Source organism: Crinia signifera, chromosome 2 (genome assembly GCF_055691185.1).
Source record: "Crinia signifera chromosome 2, ASM5569118v1, whole genome shotgun sequence".
NCBI classification, from domain to species: Eukaryota; Metazoa; Chordata; class Amphibia; order Anura; family Myobatrachidae; genus Crinia; species Crinia signifera.
The window spans coordinates 371,637,048-371,652,176 of record NC_139218.1 but is presented as its reverse complement, the minus strand read 5'-3'; the positions used below and the strand labels follow the sequence as shown (position 1 = coordinate 371,652,176).

The window sequence follows — 15,129 nt, the reverse complement described above, 5'->3', positions numbered from 1 at the left end:
AAAGCCGCTAAAACATCCTGTTTTGAGCGGCTTTCATCTCAAAGTCGCCCAGTGTGTATTGGCCTATAGCGATGGTGTTCAAAAAAACAAAAGCAGATGTCAGCCTGTAGGAATGTACAAATGCAATTATTTGCTGACTGCCAATTTCTTTCTCCGTAAGGTAACTCAGAATGGCTGCCACATTTTTGCTGACATGGCCAGTAATTCTGTATCGGAAGATGCAGTCTCTGGTTCAGTTCACCCCACTAAACGGAGGCAACACTCCTTGGTTTCCTGGTGTGGTACTCGTCTCCTCCCCCAGACGGCTGAAGCCTGGCACTCAGACTGCAGCATCCAGGGCAATGAGACCAGGTTCACAGTAACATTACATCACAGTACACTGCGGTGTCCCAAAAACATTGCTCAGTTGCAATTAATACAGGACTTCAGGGCTGAATAAGACTTTTCCGTCTAGAGCTAAACATGTTACATGTGAAAATTTGTTTGTTTTCATATTTTTTCTTTTAGTGAACATTTGAACTTTCTGCCAATTTCTACATAATTTTAGTTTCTAACAAAAAATACAGATCATACAACATCAACTAAGCAATGATAATAATAGCAAGACTGAGATGCACGGGATAATTTTCATGGACAAGCGTCCAACGCTGACTTCAACAAAATAATTCTATGTTCTACGTATGCTAAAGTGTGCGTGAGCTTATGGGGTTGCCAACAGTGGCGTAACTAAGTTTTGGGTGCACCCCCAATCCCCCGCCGCCCATGCAAACCCCCCCTCCCAATCCCCTGCAGCCTTACCTATCGCGCTGGTCCCGGCGGCTCCGTTCTTCTTCTGCTGAGGACCACCACAAAATGGCCGCGTTTCGCTGTGGTATACACAGCTTTTTCAAGGTTTTTTTATACACACCTTGAAAAAGCTGTGTATACCACAGCGAAACGCGTCGGTGGAAGGGTGCCAGCAGCTAACCATTTGGGTCACCATACCACTTACCCTTGGAACTACAATTTTTTCCTGCACTAGCACTTTATTTGCTGAAAATTTGGAGCCATACCTTTGGAACCTGGGCAATAAGAGAGAGAGGCATATCCAGCTTGCTGACCCCATACAGCCAACTGCCAACTCACAGGAACACAACCTGTCACCAAATCCATAAAGGACTCCTGCAAATCTACAAAGTGCCAAGGGGGAATTAACAACCCAGTCCAAGAACCCACTTTCCATTGTCCAAAAAGAACGGACCTATACCTGGTAACCGGTTACGGGTGACTATACTGCTATGTAATTGCAACTTAGCATGCAAACTAATCAAGAGAAATTTCTTTAAAATCAATCACGCACCTTATATATCTTATTTTTTATTTTTCATTTTTATTGTTAATATTTTAATAAATTGTGTAGAATATATATTTTTAAACTGTGTAGAATAATTTTGTTCAATAAATTTATCTACTTCAAAAAAGCGCAGCAAAAATCCCCCCTTTTTAGTTTCAGAGAACTGTCTGCTATATGGGGGCGGCCATTTTGTGGTGGTCCTCATCAGAAGAACGGAGCCGCCGGGACCAGCGAGATAGGTAAGTCTGCGGGGATTGGGGTGGTGTAACTATAGCACCGGCGCCCCCACATGCACAGCGCCCCCCCGCGGTGGCGGAGCTGCGGTGCTATAGTTAATCCGCTGGTTGCCAACTGTTCCTAATTGCCAAGTCCATCCAAGGTTTAAAATAACGTTCCTTAGAAGTGTCTGTCCTTCAAATTGTCCTTTATTTCTTCACTAACTGCACAGTACAATTACTTCTTTTGTACCTTAAGGCACAGCCGTGACCCTGGCCCATTTTTGTTTTGTTCGAGCGCATATCGCCAGACAGGATTCAATGTCCCGCCTAGTGATCAGCGACACCTGTGGCCTAACCCTGTCCATAAACACCCACACACCGTAGCCTAAACACCCCCATTGAAATCCTGTGTTTGCCACTGCACTCTCCCCCATTATATTTGTCTGCTCTAAGCTGCTGCATATCCAGCCTAACCCTATCCATTAATATACGCAGCCGCAGCCTAACACTATCCATACACACCCACAAACCGGCAGCCTACCCCTATCCATACACACCCACAAACCTGCAGCCTAACCCTATCCATACATACCCACAAACCTGCAGCCTAACCCTATCCATACACACCCACAAACCTGCAGCCTAACCCTATCCATACATACCCACACACCTGTAGCCTAACGCTATCCATACACATCCACACACCCGTAGCCTAACCCTATCCATACACACCCACAATCCTGCAGCCTAACCCTATCCATACACACCCACACACCCATAGCCTAACGCTATCCATACACACCCATAGCCTAACCCTATTCATACACATCCACACACCGGTAGCCTAACGCTATCCATACACACCCACACACCTATAGCCTAACGCTATCCATACACACCCACACACCCATAGCCTAACGCTATCCATACACACCCACACACCTATAGCTTGACTCTATTCATACACACCCACACACCATATCCTAAACACCCCCATTGAAATCCTGTGTTTGCCACTGCACTCTCCATTACATTTCCCTGCTCTAAGCTGCTGCATATCCAGCCATTCCCACTGTCGCACCAATCACCATCCGCACACACCACCAGGTCTGTATCCCAGATGTAGGCCGTACATACTCTCAATGTGCAAAATGGATTTCTACAGAAGGATTACAGCACTCATGTGAGGTGCACAAGGCCTTTATTTTGTTAAAACAGGAGATGATGATGGTGGTTGGGTGGTGGTGGTGGTGGGGGGGGGCAGGTGTTATTGCCCCCCAATGGGTGTGAACTGTCTGCGCTGGTGTGTGTCTTGGTGCTAGATGCCTTAGATGTTACTACCCATTGTGGGCAGATGGAATTACTGAGGGGAATTTGGTGTAATTGCATGCTGAGGTCAGCTGTGACTGCGTGGTGAAGATGTTAGCACTGGGAAAGGCCAGAGGCAGCTGTGGCAGACTAAAGGAAGTGTATATAGATGTTATTTACCTCAGGTGTACGTGTGAGGAATTACCAGATCTCCCAGTGTGGGATTTAGATGGATCCTAGAGAACCCGTCTGATACCCACACTGAGAGATCCGGTAATACCCCACAATTACACCTAAGGTAATGGCTCTACAGTCTGCCACAAGGCTTCTAGCCCCTCCCAGGTCAACCACGTAATCACAGCTGACCCTCAGTATGATGAGATGTTAATATGGCTCCACAATGGATGCAAGGAAGCCTACACAGATGTTCTAGAAAGACACACACCAGCGCAGAGATTCACACCCATTTCCTCCTGTATCATTTACACCAGGAATTGGCTGGTTCTTAGCTCCACAATTGTTGTCTTGTTCCTATAAAGAGAAGAGAAACCTTGTAAGGGACAAAGGTAAAGGGAGCCATTTACACAATACAAACAGTTTAGAAGGCCAAAGATATATATATACTTTGTGATTAAAAGGGGCAATCATTTACAGCACAAACCAGGCCTTATAAGTGCCGGCCCCTTTATAAACAACCTCTGAGCTAGGCCGGCATACCGCACGGCCGCTGAACTCATAGGCCATTACATTTGGGTAAATGTGTTATGAGCGTGCGTGTCCTGCCCCGTGTGAGGTACGAGGTATGTAATGCCCCGTGGCACAGACCAGAGTGGAGACTGAGGGCTCCTTATGGATCCTTCCCCACAATCCAGAACTCATTCCTACAGGAAGGAAGAGAGCTCAGCCATAATGTTTTCTGATGAGAGACCGTTGCTGCAACAAGGCCTAATGAATAGTCACCCCCCATACTACTGCCGTATGGGGACAGGTGGCTCAACGTATCTACAGTGCACACAGGAAATATCCCTGATATCTCCGCCATTGCATCCACACTGAATGGGACGGAAACCTCTGTGTACGCTTATGTAATGGGCCCGGTCACATGGATGAATAGGCCACATTGTGCTCCATTGAGGTGTATATGATTCATGGGAAGAAGTATACTCTAGTCACTCCTAACTGTGCATCTGCGGCCACGGCCAGTACAGGCGCCTTCACTGTCCTGCACATATGAACGGCACTTACTTTTTGGGCGCCTTCCTATTTCTCCTGATGGGGCAGCTCTGTGGTACAGGGAAGACAATGTCATACATGTTATAAGGAAAATAGAGTGTAACCCCCAGTACAAGTTACTACATGTTATAGGTTTGTTACATTTCATTCAGAAGATAATATGGTCAGAGAGGTAACAGACGACCATCCGCAGACTAGGGTGAGCAGAGGTGTGGGAAGTCGGTGGTGGCTAAATGCTGTTCTGTCATTATATACACTAGTTGTGACTAGTATATAACCAGACCCCCCCCCCCCCCCATGCTCTCTCCAGCTGTAGTTTCTGCAGAACTACACACTCTCTTTCTCTGTCCCCATACCTCCCAAAATTTGGAAACCGCAAAGGGGGTATGGAAACTGGGTGTGGCTTCATGGCAATGCCGTAACTGCGGACATGCCCCCATTTTAGGCACTGTTGGAGTTGTGAGTGTCTATTCCCTGCTGCACTGAGAGAAGGTACTCCCTTCTCCCACCGCATCTCCCCCACCGGGACACTACCAGCCCCGGGTGGTATGCGAAACAGTCCTAAAAAATCAGGACATATAGTCTCAACTTCCCTTCTGTCCCCCACTGTCAGCCTTTAGGACATGCCATAGAAAGGTAATCATTGTGTGGATTTCACCTAATCACAGAACGAAGATGGATAGGAATGTTGTATAATGTAGACATTTATAGTGATAACGAGATGCTATGATAGTTATCTGTAGTCCAGAATGCTTCTCATCCCGGATATTGGTAAATCAAACAGCATCGCATCCCCCATGGAAACCTATGGGAGGATGTGGCTGAGAGAGGGAATGGAGGGATCCCTCTGTCATATATACATATGGGAATACTTTATATTTGTGGCTAACCATAATGCAATGATAAATGGGCCCCGGAGAGAGCACTTCACATGGGAAAGCTACTCCCCTCCTATTCTGGCATCCCTGTCTGAGGGAGTGCAGCCGATGCATTGCCTAGAAGCCAGGCTGTCCCTAGCACATAGTACCTGGCAGTTCCGGACCTAAGCCCCGCCTCTGGATTTAGGTTTTTATTGGAACTAAGTCCCACCCACACCGGATTTGTGCCCAATCACAATGAGGGCAGAGAGGAGAGGCTACATTGGCAGTACACAGCATACTCCCTCATATTCTCTAGAGTGAAATATTCACTCACCTTTACCCATGCAATAGAGTCCTCGAATTGAGTGATGTTTCTGTCTAGTTCTGTAAATAAAATAAAGATAAACAGTCACACTGGTGTCTTGGGTTCTGCGGCTGCCTATTGATAAGCGTTGTGGTGTGTAAAGGCCCCCATACATAGAGCCGACTTGTCCTAAGGACAATTCTCCTCCGAGCCGCCCGGCAGCTCCCCGGGAGGCTCACATACGATTTAGGACTTGATTTGCCATTTTTTACATGTGATAAATCACATGCGATTTATCACATGTAAAATAAATAACAGGGAGCTGCAGGGCGCAGAGGAGCAGTGGGGGCGGGTGGCGGCTCTGAAATGAGTGGCCGGCTGGGGAGGAAGCAGTGGGGCAGCAGCGTTAATCAGATCAGTCGGGCGGGCGGCGGTGACCATCAGTCTCCACTGTCCAGCGCCGTAGCGGGCGGGCAGCGGCGGCTATTACATCTTTAAAAAATGTGTCAAATGACTCTCCGGCTTTTGATTGGCTGAGATAGAGCACTCTCAGCCAATCAGCGGCCGCAGAGGGAGGCCACCGATTGGCTGAGAGTGCTCTATCTCAGCCAATCATTAGCCAGGAAGTCATTTGACATGTTATTTTCAAGTTGTAATTCCCGCGGCTGCAGTGCCCGCCCGCTATGGCGCTGGACAGTGGAGACTGATGGTCACCAGCACCCGTCCCGACTGATCTGATTACCACCACCGCCCGCTGCAGTGCACATAGAAACATCGCAGGTACAAAAAAGCACCTGCGATATTTCACTGATGTGTCCGATTGCAACACATCTTATGTCCGACCCCTGGGGCCGGGTCCGATACGCACAGGACCGCGTATCGGACCCGATACCATGTCATGAGGAACCGATTTGGTCCGATTTATCAGGCCGATTGATCGCAATCGGCTGAAATCGGTCCAGATCGGCTCGATGTATGCCCACCTTTAAATGTTTCCAAATAATATATACTTTATATTGCACACGGGGGGGGGGTTCAGTCACCACTGTAACCTGTTTACATCCTGTATCATAGGATTTGATGCAGATTTTTTTTGCAGTCCCTGAACAAGTTAGAAATTTTATGTTGTATTGATGTGACCGGTATATGGGGGTGTTGTATTGATGTGACCGGTATATTGGGGTGTTGTATTGATGTGACCGGTATATTGGGGTGTTGTATTGATGTGACAGGTATATGGGGGTGTTGTATTGATGTGACAGGTATATGGGGGTGTTGTATTGATGTGACAAGTATATGGGGGTGTTGGATTGATGTGACTGGTATATGGGGGTGTTGTATTGATGTGACTGGTATATAGGGGTGTTGTATTGATGTGACTGGTATATAGGGGTGTTGTATTGATGTGACAGGTATATGGGGGTGTTGTATTGATGTGACTGGTATATAGGGGTGTTGTATTGATGTGACAGGTATAAGGGGGGTTGTATTGATGTGACAGGTATATGGGGGTGTTGTATTGATGTGACAGGTATAAGGGGGGTTGTATTGATGTGACCGGTATATGGGGGTGTTGTATTGATGTGACAGGTATATGGGGGTGTTGTATTGATGTGACATGTATATGGGGGTGTTGTATTGATGTGACCGGTATATGGGGGTGTTGTATTGATGTGACAGGTATAAGGGGGGTTGTATTGATGTGACAGGTATATGGGGGTGTTGTATTGATGTGACAGGTATATGGGGGTGTTGTATTGATGTGACAGGTATATCGGGGTGTTGTATTGAAGTGACTGGTATATGGGGGTGTTGTATTGATGTGACAGGTATATGGGGGTGTTGTATTGATGTGACCGGTATATGGGGGTGTTGTATTCATCTGACAGGTATATGGGGGTGATGTATTGATGTGACAGGTATATGGGGGTGTTGTATTGATGTGACAGGTATATGGGGGTGTTGTATTGATGTGACAGGTATATGGGGGTATTGTACTGATGTGACAGGTATATGGGGGTGATGTATTGATGTGACAGGTATATAGTGGTGTTGTACTGATGTGACAAGTATATGGGGGTGATGTATTGATGTGACATGTATATGGGGTGATGTATTGATGTAAGGGGTTTATGGGGGTGTTGTATTGATGTGACTGGTATATAGGGGTGTTGTATTGATGTTACAGGTATAAGGTGGTTGTATTGATGTGACAGGTATATGGGGGTGTTGTATTGATGTGACTGGTATATAGGGGTGTTGTATTGATGTGACAGGTATATGGGGGTGTTGTATTGATGTGACTGGTATATAGGGGTGTTGTATTGATGTGACAGGTATATGGGGGTGTTGTATTGATGTGACAGGTATAGGGGGGTGTTGTATTGATGCAACAGGTATATGGGGGTGTTTTATTGGCAGGACAAGTATATGGGGGTTTTGTATTGATGCAACAGGTATAAAGGGGGTTGTATTGATGTGACAGGTGTATGCGGGTTTTTATTGATGTGACAGGTATATGGGGGTGTATTGATGCAGCAGAAGGAAGTTATTGTTTCTTAACATATTTTTAAAATTGGCAAAAATGACACAAATCTACTTACAGACATTTTATGGACCCTACATTTTGTCAGCTCATAAAATCTATGTTGAACAGTACTATAAAATACTGGGAGGGGGTAAAACATACAATAATAGATAATACACATCAGTCTCAGTGTGTGTGTATAATCAGCCTGCTCCTCAATGAGGTGTTTGATTTAGGTGCAAAGCGTTTGGGAGCAAACCAGCATATACCACACCTCCCAGCAACATATACCACACCTCCCGGCAACATATACCACACCTCCCGGCAACATATACCACACCTCCCGGCAACATATACCACACCTCCCGGCAACATATACCACACCTCCCGGCAACATATACCACACCTCCCGGCAACATATACCACACCTCCCGGCAACATATACCCATACCTCCCAACAGTCCCGATATTAGCGGGACAGTCCCGATAATCAGGGCCTGTTCTGCTGTCCCACCCGCCGCCGGCAGTGATTCACGGGCGGGGGAGGTTGCCACGGGAGATAATCACTACTACATGATCACTACTACTTACTACTACAATCACTACTACACACCTCCAGGCAACATATACCACACCTCCCAGCAACATATAACACACCTCCCATCAACATATACCTCACCTCCCAGCAACATATACCACGCCTCCCAGCAACATATACCACACCTCCCAGCCTATACCACGTCTCCCAACATATACCACACCTCCCAGCATGACCCATTCCAGAAGGGACAAAATGCTCTCTTCCTTGTCAGTGGCAGGTGCAGGGGTTGGGAGCCACACCAACTGCCACTTGCAAGGAAGTCCAGGTACAGAGCATTTGTCCCTCCTGGAATGTGGCCATGTTGGGAGGTATGATACAATGCTCAGTCCGGGGGCCACAATATTCTACATAAGTTGCACCACAACTGTTTGTCCCTCATATATCATCAGACAATGAATGAGCTAGAAAAGATAGAAAACTATAACAGGGAAGACCCCTCCGCTGTAGGCTGCACCCCCAGATCCTATGGTAGTTGCACCCTAGAGGGATAATTCAGGTTAGATCGTTATACAGGTATATAGAGAAAATGCAGTGGGCTGCAAGCTAATAGCCCCGCCTATAAGGAGAGAACAAACACCCCCTGCAAAATTGCAAATGAATCCCTAATCACTTTCTTCGATAATCGCTCTATTTGTGAATTCACCAGTTAGCGATCCATGCTGAATTAGGCCCCATATACAGTATGGGTGCATGATTAGTGATTAAAAAGAAGGTTCATATAATGTCCCAGGTTTATCTACTTTGCTTACCGAACAGTATCATGGTCACGCACATAATCAGATACTCCCCGAGGGGCATCCTGGGGTGGGAGTTGTTGTCAGACATTGTTATCAAGCTGTTGAGTGCATAAAAAAATCTTAAAATATGACACACAAATATATAATACATCTAGTGGAGAAATGCACAACAGTAACAAGGACAGATCCCCTCCATTATTATCTAGACATTAATGTGTCCCTGTATGTAATTGGCTAATTCACATTGTATAATAGGCCTGATTCTGAGGTGTAAATAAAATAAGATAATATGTGGAGCGCTCAAAGAAATTAGATCAATTGGTTATCACATTAATATGCAAATATTGTTTTATTTGCATAAAACACTTAATAAACCTTATTAAAAGAGCATATAATAATCAATGCCTAGGCAACGTAATAACAACAGAAAATCATGGAGTAATAAGGGCAGTATTCAATGAGAAAGTTCTCCGTGCATGGAGAGCGTTTTATTTCGCTCTCCATGCACTCTCCGTGTTTTTGCGGAGATTCTCCATGTTTGGAGATTCTCCGTCACGGCACTTTACCCACTATTCAATGTGGCTGATGCTCGCCGCCACTCGCGGCGAGTCTTAACCCCTGCAGCGGACGAGCGTCCGCGGCAGGGAGCTTTCAGGGAGCCGGTGGACGGAAGCAGCCAGAGAGATTATAGTCTCCCTGGCTGCTCCAGAGGAATGTGGAGGGGAGGGGGCTCTCCGGGACCCAGGCAGCACAGGCTGCCCCCCCCCCTATAGCCAGCGGGGGACCCAGTATTCACTGCACCCGATTGTGCATATTAACGATCGGGTGCAGTGAATATATGAATATGTAATGAGCGGCTCGAGCGCTCCGGCCCCCTGCTGGCTGCACTGTGTAAAAAAAAAATGTAAAAAAAATTTAAAAAAATATATTTTTTAAAATTAAATATATATTCATGTGCTATAAGCACATGAATAAAAATAACATGCCCCTTCCCAGAAAAAAACCCTGATTTTTTTACACCAAAATTAAAAAAAAAAAACCTTTTAGTTTAAAAGTTCACATTCCAGCTCCCCATCAAAAGATGGAGAATTGCTACACGGAGAGACACGGAGAAAATCACTTAGAAAGACGGAGAATATTTCACATTGAATAGGGTTGCTCGCTTTTGGAGAGCAAAATGCTCCGTCCAAGGCGAAAAAAGCAAAAATTCTCCATAAAACACGGAGAACTTTCTCATTGAATACTGCCAGTGTTGAGAGATTTGGGAAAAGAAAATTGAATATAAGTATACTTATGGTAGTCCCGCTGGTTCCTCTGGTGCTTCCTTGGTAGAAATAATAGTCCCCAAATGTAGCGTCCGGAATTAGAGGTGCTGGATAAATAGGGTGTCCGAAAACCTGGCTGGGTACAATGGCCTGTGTTGTTGTTTCTCTCTCCTCTTTGTTAGAGTCCCAAGAATGATCAGGTGATGGTTTCCCAGGTGATGATATCCAGATGTACCAAAGGACTAGGGGTGAATAGTCAAGGTGGAAGCTGGTCAAAGACGGGTGAAATAAAGATGTCCCCAAAAGCTGTCAACAAGAGTGTGTCATTATTCTTAGTCCTTATTCCTGATTCTGAGGTGGAAGCAACTAGATATTTGTAGGCCCCATAGCAAAAGTAAGGGTGACTGATAGTGATAAATGTATGTAAAATGTATTACTTAGACAGTAAAGATGGGCCCCCTTCTGCTCTGGGCACATAGTAGCTGCACCCCTTGCACCTATGGTAGTTACGCCCATGGGTGGAAGAAATACACTTAGATATGAGTTTGGGCACGCCCCTCCCACAGCTAACTCTCCCTGTACCTCTTACATCTGCCCACATCCCCTGAAGTGCAGCATGGTTTCACCCAGGAGCAATGTAAGGTGTTTGGGGTTTCCTGCCACCTCAGAATCAGATCCTGTGATAGTTATTATATTTCTCTTAGTTTCTGCGTAGTTAAACTATCCATTCTGTTACATAGAAAGTCTAGGAAATCTCACTTACCAAGGTAGGTGCTTTCTGTAGGCAGCGCTTTGTGCTTCTGGCCTGTTACAGCCTGTGTGCAGCAGTAAGTGTGATGTAGCTATGACATCACAATGCACTGGTTCCAGTAGCCATCGCCATGGCATTGAAGGGATGTAAATGTAACTCCATGACATCGCTTGCTCTATGATTTGCGTGTTATATTTTATTGGTTCAGAAAATAAATGACATTACAAGGGTGACGCCGTGACAGAACTTTGTAACCGTTATATTGTATTCATTATTTTTAATTTGCCGTATATCAATGAGCAGCTTCTTTGTCACAGCTCCTGATATTTCTATAGGAGAACGGGGGACACCTAAGATTTATGTGGAAATGTATCAAACGTTGCAGGCAGATCAAGTGCACAGAAATAAACTGCCAGCCAATCAGCTCCTAACTGTGATGTTACATGCTGTTTGACAGTTAGGAGCTAGTTGGTTGGTACTTTATCGCAACCTTGGGCCTGACTCATACCTGATATTGGAATCTGCGGCTGTACAAGGTCCGTTCTACACATGCGCAGAACCGGCTTTGGGTTCTCGCCTGCATTCCCCTGGGCTGCTGCCTGATTGTACTACTGATATCCAACAAATCTCATGAGTAGCAATCTGTACATTGCTCTGCAAACAAGAGAAATGCTGAGGGGCCAACTTATTAAACATTTGGGAAATACACATAAAGTACGGGAATTGCTTTATATGATAGAGGTTGTGCTAAGCGATTCGAACCATATGGAGCAATAATACTACATTAAGGGCCTTATTTTGGTTCATTCTTTCTGACAAAATCCTTCTTAGATGGACAAAACCATGTGCACTGCAGGGGGGCAGATGTAACATGTGCAGAGAGAATTAGATTTGGGTAAGTAATTTTGTTTCTGTGCAGGGAAAATACTGACTGCTTAATTTTTACACTGCAATATAGATCTCACTTTGAAGTAAAACCCCACCCAAATCTAATTCTCTCTGCACATGTTACATCTGCCCCACCTGCAGTGCACATGGTTTTGCCCATCTAAGAAGGATTTTGTCAGAAAGAATGAACCAAAATAAGGCCCTAAGTGAGGACACATCCGTATTAAGAGATGTTTTCAATTGCTCCCACTAGTACATTGTTACATAGCATATTAATGTTCTATGTAACATCCTCATGTTGTGAACAGTCGCCATTATCCTAAGTATATAAACCAAGAATATGTTGCATAATATGAATAGCAAAGAATCATGTAAATGACATACAGATGGAGCAGCTCCCGTTGGAGCTGCTCCTGGCGATTGAACCGCCAACCGCCAGGTGCCGCCATATGCCGGAAAAGGGCGCACAAGACGATCTGGCAATTCCCAGCGCTGGCTGAGAGGCGCTCCATCTGTATACAGAGCATTCTCATCTGCCTTCTCCTAAAGCTGCAGGGGATTCATGGTGTTTAGGGTAGTCCCCCGCAGTTCTCCCACATCCTGCCGGCCCCTCACCGCAAACCGTTTCCCTTTGTTTGGAGGCAGGGTCTATTGATGACAGAGACCCTCTCACACCCCAAAAGGGCCTGCAGTGTCTCCTCTAAATGAAGAGGTCGGTAGGTGTCACGCATATGTACATACAGTATACTGTGATGCTAGGTATATATATTAGATAGACACCGCTGTCAGACACTGTGGAGCATGCGCCGTAGACTCATTTCCCATGATGGCATCAGGCGGCGCCCATGCCAGGTGGTTATATCTATCCCTTGATCGTTTCCTATAAAGTACAACAGTCCCCTCTTATATTACAAGTACACCTGGGTGACCCTGTTCCCTGAGCTCCATCCCTGTATATCCTCTGCTCTTTTGTGCTCATTATTTATTTATCATCAGTTATTTATGTAGCGCACACATATTCCGCAGAGCTGTACAGAGAACATTCACATCAGTCCCTGCCCCAGTGGTGCTTACAATGTATATTCCCTACCACATGTATATGGACACACAGACATTCTAGGGTTCATTTGTTGGGAGCCATTTAGCATACCAGCATATTTTTGGAATGTTTATGGAAACCAGAGTGCCCAGAGTAAACCCACGCAAGAACGGGGAAAATATACAAACTCTGCACAGTTTGGGCCATGGTGGGAATCAAATGCATGACCTCCGTTCTGTGAGTCAGAAAAAAATCAGCAACCGTTTATAAAGAAACCTTTATAGGAGTCAACATACTCTTTGTGAGTAAGGTACGCATTTTCTCTGACACCCATTCTTTGACACTGAGGGTGTTCCCTTGAAAAGATACCTTAACACATGGGATCTCACTTACGATTTTGTGAGTTTGGTACGCCACCACCCACTTTCATCTGTTCACATCAATTTAGTTTTTCTGAAATCTTACACTCTGTTATTTTTTTTTATGAACATCACGTCAAATATAGTGTGAAGCAATATTTACAATTACGGGGTCAAGCGCCATCAATGTTATTCTTCCAGTTACAAGTCCCATCATGCCTTGCCACAGTTTTGCTGTTAGGGAATGCTAAAACAATGGCAAGGCATGCTGGGATGTGTACTTTGGACATGCCTGATTTAGAAAAATCACACACTAAAATTAGGTGAATCTTAAGTGTCATCCTGGTGTATTATGTCAAATAATCAACTTAGGTTGTTTTACTGTTAAATATCTTTGTATAAAATAACACATTTGACTTAAACCACACATTCATATTATAGACTGGGAACGATGAAGTCATATTTTATGTAATAGGAAATCGTATTCCAAGGAGAAATTTATTTTGCAAGTTCCAAAACCATAAGATATGTGTTTGTGCACAGCAGAATGTGGGAAATATTTGTGATTTTGACCTCATTTGAGCTGGTTATCATTAAATATATTTTGGTGCATTTGAGAATAATACCAATAACTTGACACTACGGTCTGTTTGGAATGTTCCAAATGTTTTCTTTTCTTTTTTTTTGCAAAAAAATCCATCTTACCACCCACGGGGATATTTTTATAATGATTTTAGGAACAATGTGGGGGATGTTAATATTTAAGTACAATCAGGTGGCTTAAACGTTTTCATGAAGCAAAACAACACATTTCTGTAATACAATGAAAACATATTTTCTTAAGATGCTGATAAATAACCTCATAATAGCCAATGGTGAAGACAATCAAACCCTTTTCTATTCACCAAAGAGCCTGTGGGTGCAAAAAGAACGGGGCCCTGTATCTATTAACATGAAGAGGTTCCTTTACCAGAATGCTGCTACATTGAAAGACAACATTTCCCTTTCAGGTGTAATATAATCCTTCTTCTCCCCCTGATAATGTTTAATATACTTTTTTTTTTTTTATAATGACCCTGCTCATCTGTGATCTGTGGATATCCGGTATACTTGATATCCCTGATGAAAGGTTAGTTACTAAACTGAAACCTTCTAAACTCTAACCAGTTTGTGGGGTACAGATGGAGCAGGGCCCATCCTGGCAGGGGATGGCGCTGGCGATGCCAGCCGCCATCCCCCGCCAGCACCATATCGATGGCTAGAAGGGGACGCGCGTGCACGAGAGGCGCGCGCGTCCCCTTCCGATGGCGCTTCCATCCGCTCCCCCGGGTCCCCGCCGCCTGCCCGCACCCCCCCTAACCTCCCCTAACCCTGTCCGTCTCCCTGAGGCGGAGACGGACAGGGTTTCCGTCACCCCGCCGACGGAGACTGAGACGTGCGTGCGCGTGAGACGCACGCGTGTCTCAGTCTGATGGATGGCGAGGCTGCTGGCAGATTGCCAGCGGGGACATTCTGGCGATCCGCCAGCAAGGCTGTAGCCCGCCCCATCTGTACATTTACTTAATCCTTTAAAAATGAAAAGAGGTGATCTAGCCCATACCTAGTAGTAGTAGTACGTTTATTTATAGGGCGCCACAAAGTGTCCGCAGCGCCGTACATAGCAAACAAAAACAAAAAACAAATTACAAGGTAACGTACAGGGTGTG

At 45.2% G+C, this 15,129-nt stretch overlaps 1 protein-coding gene and 1 long non-coding RNA gene across 6 annotated transcripts in view; one reads left to right on the top strand and one right to left on the bottom strand.

Annotated features, from left to right (window-relative positions):
- DYNC2H1 (dynein cytoplasmic 2 heavy chain 1) overlaps positions 1-15,129 on the top strand; it is a 324,861-nt gene that overhangs the window by 269,794 nt on the left and 39,938 nt on the right. The window lies entirely within an intron of this gene.
- On the bottom strand, positions 2,736-11,261 carry LOC146059221 (uncharacterized). 3 transcript variants are annotated; one of them, XR_014470189.1, is made up of 6 exons: positions 11,150-11,261; positions 10,413-10,654; positions 9,134-9,219; positions 5,287-5,336; positions 4,105-4,142; positions 2,736-3,390 (listed from the first exon to the last, which is right to left on the bottom strand). It is a non-coding gene; the product is annotated as an uncharacterized LOC146059221 (long non-coding RNA). The 3 variants fall into 3 exon arrangements; XR_014470188.1 differs by having other exon boundaries at positions 10,413-10,692; positions 11,150-11,230; XR_014470190.1 differs by having other exon boundaries at positions 10,413-10,628; positions 11,150-11,223.